Below are 7,610 nucleotides of genomic sequence, written 5' to 3' on the forward strand. Positions count from 1 at the left end.
GCAGTAATTTAGCCTTCCCCTTTTCCTGCCTTCTACTTATAGAAGTTGGGTAAAAATTTCTAATTAACGAGGCCTTGATCAGACAAATAGATGTGGCTTCATTCCTTGCATCTCTTGTTCTATCTCATTCCTTCCACCCTCCTCTTTAGGAACCCATTGAAGTACTGCAGGTCGGGACATATGAATACTTGATTTTTGACAAAGAAGCCAAAATCATTCAGTGGAAAAAAGACAGCATCTTCAACAAATGGTGCTGGTCCAACTGGATGTCTATATGCAGAAAAATGAAAATAGATCAAGATTTATCTCTCTGCACAAAAGCAAAGTCCAAGTGGATCAAAGACCTCAAATGTGGAGAGCAGAGAGAATGCAATCGCCATTACGAGATGGCGCTGACATCCGGCCCCGGCCCTAATGAACAAATAATAGAGCGCATGTGTAAGTTGCAAAAGCGCGCCAAGCCACTGCTCAGCCCGGGGCGTCACTGCCCAGCCCAGGGCGTCATACGGGGCAATGGGCAAGCAGCCAACCAGCGGAGTACATGCTGCCATAGGGTGCATTTAAGCAGCACCATTCTGGCGCTTGGGGTCTTCCTCCCCTCATCGCTTGACTGCAATAAAGTTTGCTGCAGAAGGATCCTGATTTCCGCATGCGTTCTTGCTGGCGAGACGGTCGCGCGGGTCACAACTGGTGCCGAAACCCGGGACGCCGGGAAGCCTTTTATCGCCGGCCCTGAGGAGACCCCCCCCCCCCCCCGCTCACCGGGAGGATTCAGAACTGCAGCACTAAGGTAAGTTCTGAGAGGTATGCTTGGTCTTAAAGAGATACCACCCCATTTGATTGTCCCAGTTGCTCTTGCGTTTGTTTTGGTGGCCTTAGTTATTTTTCTTTTGGTTTCATTTTGTTTCCATAAAGGCTGGTGTTAAAGTGCTTTGTCTCCGTGGGACATCGTTAGATGGACGTAGATAAGCCGCAGTGTCCCCCCCCCCTTTATTTATTATTTTTTTTTGGTGTGCCGTTGGGTACTGTTAGCCGGATGTAAATAAGCCACAGTGCCCCTCCCTGTGTCAGTTTCTCTCGTAGATAAGGGAGCAACATGGGAGCTTCACATTCGGTGATCACGGCACTTCAGTCACTTTTAAAACAGCATGAACTAAAGCTTTCAAAAAGAACGTTGGAAGGATTTATTACGGAAATTGATCGCATCGCTCCCTGGTTTGTATGTTCAGGGTTGCTGACGCTTGCTTCCTGGGATAAGCTAGAAGGTGATTTACGGAGGGAGGAAGAAAATGGAAAGCTAAAAGTTGGAACTAGGTCATTGTGGATTTTAGTAAAATCTTGCTTAGAAGATGAGAAATGCCGCTCATCTGTGGCAGCTGGCCAAGGGGTGTTAGAGGAACTACAAGACAGCATGTCAGAAACAGAATGGGATAAAAGGTTAGGGGCCCTTAAAGAAAAAGAAAAAGACGTCTCTAAGAAAAAAAGCCTTTCTGTGGACAGTAAGCCCACAGACAGGATAGACAAGGGAAAGGACGCCCTGGGAGAGAAAGGTGAAAAGGGAAGGAGAAACCCAAAAAAGAAGCCTCTTTATCCGATAAAAGAATTGGAGGCTTTGGGGCTTGATAGTTCTGAATCTGAGCAGCTGAATCCCTCTGAGGAAGAGGACTTAGAGGAGGAAGCGGCTCGCTATGAGGAAGAGAGGTGCCACCCTGATGAGCAGCCGTTACCACCAAATCGAGAAAAACAGAGGGGAGGAGCTGAAACTCGCGGGGCTTTCTCATTAACCCCTAGTGCCCCTTCACCTTATGTTGAGAGGCACGGTTTAGATTCCTTCTTTTCAAAAAGGGATAAAAGGAAGCTTTTGCAGGCCTTCCCTGTATTTGAGGCCGTGGAAGGGGACCGTGTTCATGCACCGGTAGAATATCCCCTTGTTAAAGAACTTGCTGAATTGGTTAACAAATACGGGGTAGATGCTAACTTTACAATCATGCAACTTGAAAGACTTGCTAGTGTGGCCATGACTCCAAATGATTGGCAAAATACCATAAAAGCTGCTCTCCCTAGTATGGGACAGTACTTAGAATGGAAAGCCTTGTGGCATGATGCTTCCCAAACTCAGGCAAGGGCCAATGCCCATGCAGAAGGCAATCAGCGGCAATGGACTTTGATTTGCTAACGGGGCAAGGCCAGTTTGTTCATAATCAGACAAATTATGATTGGGGGGCATATGGTCAGATCTCTGCTGCCGCTATTAAAGCATGGAAAGCCCTTTCAAAGAAGGGCGAGGCAGGAGGACACCTGACAAAGATTATACAAGGCCCTCAGGAGCCATTCTCAGATTTTGCGGCCAGAATGACAGAAGCAGCAGGTAGAATATTTAGAGATCCGGAGCGAGTTAGGCCAATGATAGAACAGCTGGTATATGAAAATGCTTCCCCAGAATGTAAAACAGTCATTACTCCTAGAAGGAACAAAGGGCTAACAGATTGGATAAAAGTTTGCCGAGGACTCGGAGGCCCGCTTACCAATGCCAGCCTGGCGGCAGCCATATTACAAAGCAAGGACCGCCCAAGTTCTGGAAACAATAAAGTTTGTTTTAATTGTGGCAAAATGGGTCATTTAAAAAGAGACTGTTGTGTGTCCGTGCAAAAGAAAGTTCCTGGACTTTGCCCTAAGTGTAGAAAAGGCAATCACTGGGCTAATGAATGCCGTTCAGTTAGAGATATTCAGGGAAAACTTATTCAGCATGAACCCCCCCCTAATGAGAGGAATGAGAATATTCCAAAAAACGGGTCTCAGGGCCCCAGGTCTCAGGGCCCCAAAAGATATGGGACACAGGCAGGCAACAGGAGAGTTTATCCAGCTGTAGAGCAACAAGAGGATCAGCAGGGTTGGACCTCCGTTCCACCTCCCAATTCTTGTTAATGCCACACATGGGGGTGCGACCTGTCCCAATGGAGTTTGAAGGCCCCCTGCCTGAAGGAAGTGTCGGTCTTATTTTGGGTCGCTCCTCTTTCACTCTAAAAGGACTTATGGTCCATCCTGGAATATTAGATCAGGATTTTACGGGACAGCTCCAGGTGCTTTGTTCCTGCCCCCAAGGCATATTTTCTATTTCTCCTGGAGATAGGATTGCTCAATTAGTCCTCCTCCCAAGCCTTCATGACTGTTTTCCATCTACCGGAACACCAAGGGGCACAAAAGGACTCGGTTCCACAGGAACAGATTTTGCTCATTTGGGAGTTGATCTTAAAACTATACCTACCCTACAACTACAACTAGAAAGGAAAAGTTTTACTGGTATTTTGGACACAGGGGCTGACAAAAGCATTATCTCTTCCACCTGGTGGCCTAAGGCGTGGCCTGTTACACAATCATCCCACTCCTTACAAGGGTTGGGATATGAGGCCAGCCCTGCGGTTAGTTCACGTTCTTTGATGTGGCAAGCACCGGAAGGTCAAACAGGAAGTTTCATACAATATGTTCTTCCTCTCCCTGTCAATCTCTGGGGAAGAGATATTTTGCAGGATTTAGGATTAGCATTGACCAATGAGTATTCTCAACAAGCGGTTGATATAATGAAAAGGATGGGTTATAAGGAAGGAAAAGGCCTTGGTAAACAGGAACAAGGGAGATTACACCCGATTTTACAGGAAAGTAATACAGGGAAACAAGGCCTGGGTTTTCATTAGCTGCCATTGAGGGTTCCATGCCCATATCTTGGCTCACAGAGGAGGCCGTATGGGTTCCTCAATGGCCCCTTTCCTCTGAAAAGCTGGAAGCTGCTACAAGGCTGGTTAAAGAACAGGTACAGCTTGGTCATTTGGAACCATCTACTTCCCCCTGGAACATACCTATTTTTGTTATTAAAAATAAGTCTGGAAAATGGAGACTTCTTCATGATTTAAGGGCCATTAATGCACAGATGCGGCTCTTTGGCTCTGTTCAGCGAGGCCTACCTTTACTTTCTGCTTTGCCTAAACAATGGAGAGTCATAATTATAGATATCAAGGATTGCTTCTTCTCCGTTCCTCTGTGCCCACGAGACAGACAGAGATTAGCCTTTACCCTACCTGCTGTTAATCACCATGAGCCAGACAAAAGATATCAATGGAGAGTTTTACCTCAAGGCATGGCTAATAGCCCCACCATGTGTCAATTGTATGTGCAGATGGCTCTTGAACCAGTTAGACAGCAATTTCCTTCCTTGTTACTGATTCACTATATGGATGATATTCTCTTGTGCCATGAGGAGTTAGCCATCTTGCCAGATGCGTATCTTTTGTTGCAAAAAACCCTGCAACAATGGGGATTGCATATTGCCACTGAAAAGGTCCAAATTTCAGAAGTAGGTTCCTTTCTAGGGACTGTTATTTATCCGGAAAAAATAGTTCCTCAAAAAATAGAAATTCGCAGGGATCATTTGCATACCTTAAATGATTTTCAAAAATTATTAGGTGATATAAATTGGCTTAGGTCGTTTTTAAAGATTCCTTCTGCTGAATTAAAACCCCTATTTGATAATTTGGAAGGGGATGCTCATATTTCTTCACCCAGAGCCTTAACACCGGCTGCAAGCTGCGCCCTGCAAGTGGTAGAAGACGCTTTACAAGATGCCCGATTAAAACGTGTAGATGAAACTAAGACCTTTGACCTGTGTGTCATTAAAACTAAACATTTACCAACTGCTGTATTATGGCAAGATGGACCCTTATTGTGGGTTCATCCCAATGCTTCTCCTGCAAAAATTATTGAATGGTATCCAGATGCAGTTGCTCAACTTGCACTTCGTGGGTTAAAAGCAGCCATGACATACTTTGGGAAGGAGCCAAAGTTCTTAATAGTGCCTTATACAGCTCATCAGGTTCAGGTATTGACTGCTACCTCTGATACTTGGGCAGTGCTAGTTACCTCCTTTAGTGGTTTGATTGATAATCATTATCCTCGACACCCTGTTTTGCAATTTGCTTTAACGCAAGAGGTAGTCTTCCCGCATGTAACGTCCCAGGAACCACTTCGGGATGGACTGGTAGTTTATACAGATGGGTCAAAAACAGGAGTGGGAGCTTTTGTGGTTAATAATAAAGTTGTTTCTAAGCAATATCATGAGACCTCGCCCCAAATTGTGGAATGTTTAGTAGTGCTAAAAGTTTTGGAAAAATTTCCAGGTCCCTTAAATATTGTTTCTGATTCTAGTTATGTGGTAAATGCAACCAAAATCTTAGAGGCTGCTGGATTGATTAAAGCATCTAGCAAGCTTGCAAAAATTTTTCAAAGGATTCAGTTTGCCTTAATTACCAGAAGATCCCCTGTTTTCATTACACATATTAGGGCTCATTCCAGTCTACCAGGGCCCATGTCCCATGGAAATGACCTGGCAGATCGGGCCACAAAGATGATTGCATTTGCCCTCCTTTCAAATTTAGAATTGGCTAAGGAGTTTCATAAAAAATTTCATGTTACAGTTGAGACATTGCATCATCGATTTGACATAACTAGAAAGGAAGCTAGAGATATTGTTACCCAATGTCAAAATTGCTGTCAGTTTTTACCTGTGCCTCATGTTGGGATTAATCCCAGAGGAATCCGTCCGCTACAGATGTGGCAAATGGATGTTACTCACATTTCATCTTTGGCAAACTACAATATTTACATGTTTCCATTGATACTTGCTCTGGAGTTATGTTTGCTTCTCCCCTGACTGGAGAAAAGGCAGCCCATGTTATTCAACATTGCCTGGAGGCATGGAGTGCCTGAGGAAAGCCCAAAATTCTAAAAACTGATAATGGGCCAGCCTATACTTCTCAAAAATTTGGACAGTTTTGTCATCAAATGGGAGTGACCCACCTAACGGGTCTCCCATATAACCCTCAGGGACAGGGCATTATTAAACGTGCTCATCGCACTCTAAAGTCCTATTTAATAAAACAAAAAGGGGGAGTCGAGGAGGCTCTGCCCTTAGTGCCACGAGTGACTGTTTCCTTGGCACTCTTTACTCTCAATTTTTTAAATTTGGACAGTCAGGGCCACTCGGCGGTTGATCACCACTGCTTAGAGCCTGATAGGCCTAAGGAAATTGTCAAATGGAAGGATGTCTTGACTGGTCAGTGGAAAGGCCCGGATCCTATTTTAATAAGATCCAGGGGAGCTGTCTGTGTTTTCCCACAGGAAGAAAACAATCCATTCTGGGTACCGGAGCGCCTCACATGAAAGCTCGCGGCAGCTGAAGATGATCCTCCAACGAATATACCTGGAACTAATTCCAGTTCTTGCTTGGATCCTTCTAAATTGGGTTCCTAGTATTGTGGGGGTACAACGTTGGGCCATTTTGTCTGCATTCCTGAAGCCTATGCCGGTCAGACATAATTCATTGACTTTTCCAAAATTCTTCTCATCCAATAAAGATTTAGGCCTGCCTTATTTGCCTTATGATGAGACTGAGGCATCATTAGGGGAAAGCCATGACTTTCCAGAAGCTGGCTCCCTTTGCTTTCAAATCTGGGATTCTGTAGGAGATTGTGTTTGGCTTACCAAAAGGATTCTTGGGTCATTTAGCCATAAGGATTAGAATTGGGAAGTTATGACCGAAAAGAAAAGGGGTAATAACGACACCATCGATGTCTATTATACCTTTTTGCAAAAGGTCACCTGGATAAACGGTTCCTTTTTAGGACCAAATTTTTTAGATAAAAATAGACCTCTTCAATCTAGGGTGGCCCCTTCAAGTGCATGGGAGAATGATGAGACCATCCCCCATGGTCCGACTGCCAGTCGCGCTTTACTCGATGGGCTGACAAAAATAAAACCTTTTCCTTTTCCCCAAATATGTTGATGGATCCTACAAAAGATTGGGTAATGAAAAAGGGGCTCTTTATACAACATCGAGATATGACCCCTTTTCATAAATGGGTACTTTGTGGGATAAATGGTAGTTGTACGGACCTCAATCCTCTGGGATTCATTAGTGGTGGTACTGTAGGGAAATCGATCATCATGGGCACCCTAAATGGTACTGTGTTAAAAAAGGATATGGAAATGGTGAATGCGACAAGGCAAATTACCAATTGGAATAGAACCATTACAAATCAGGCGGCTTTTCCGCCTAGTCCTGTCTGTGTTTATCCCCCTTTTTTACTTGTTTTGTCCAATAATTCTTTTAGAAATTGTACCAATGAGACATGTTGGATGTCACAATGTTGGAATGCCAGGCATTACGCTCGTGCCCTGGTTGTTAGAGTCCCGCAGTGGATCCCAATCCCTGTGGAGACTCCATCCACCCTCTCCCTGTTTAGACAGAAGAGAGATTTTGGCATCACCGCAGCCATTGTTACTGCCATCGCTGTCAGTGCAGCTGCTGCCACTGCAGCCGGCTTGGCAATGGCAAATTCAGTCCAAACAAGCACAACAGTAAATCAATTGTCAGCAGGTGTGGCTGAAGCCATGAACCTTCATGCATCTGCTAGCGCACAATTAAAAGGTGGATTGATGGTTCTTAACCAGCGTCTGGATCTTGTGGAAGAAAGTATAGATATTTTATTTCAATTGGCTCAATTAGGATGTGAAAGAAAAATAGGAGCACTCTGTATTACCAGTGTACAATATGAAAATCT

At 44.5% G+C, this 7,610-nt stretch overlaps 1 pseudogene; it reads left to right on the forward strand.

The window, feature by feature from the left end:
* The first annotated feature begins 386 nt into the window (after window positions 1-386).
* LOC132654871 (igE-binding protein-like) lies at window positions 387-6,121 on the forward strand (annotated as a pseudogene).
* Window positions 6,122-7,610: the final 1,489 nt, after the last annotated feature.

The sequence above is a fragment of the Meriones unguiculatus genome, chromosome 6, assembly GCF_030254825.1.
Source record: "Meriones unguiculatus strain TT.TT164.6M chromosome 6, Bangor_MerUng_6.1, whole genome shotgun sequence".
In the NCBI taxonomy this organism is placed as follows: domain Eukaryota; kingdom Metazoa; phylum Chordata; class Mammalia; order Rodentia; family Muridae; genus Meriones; species Meriones unguiculatus.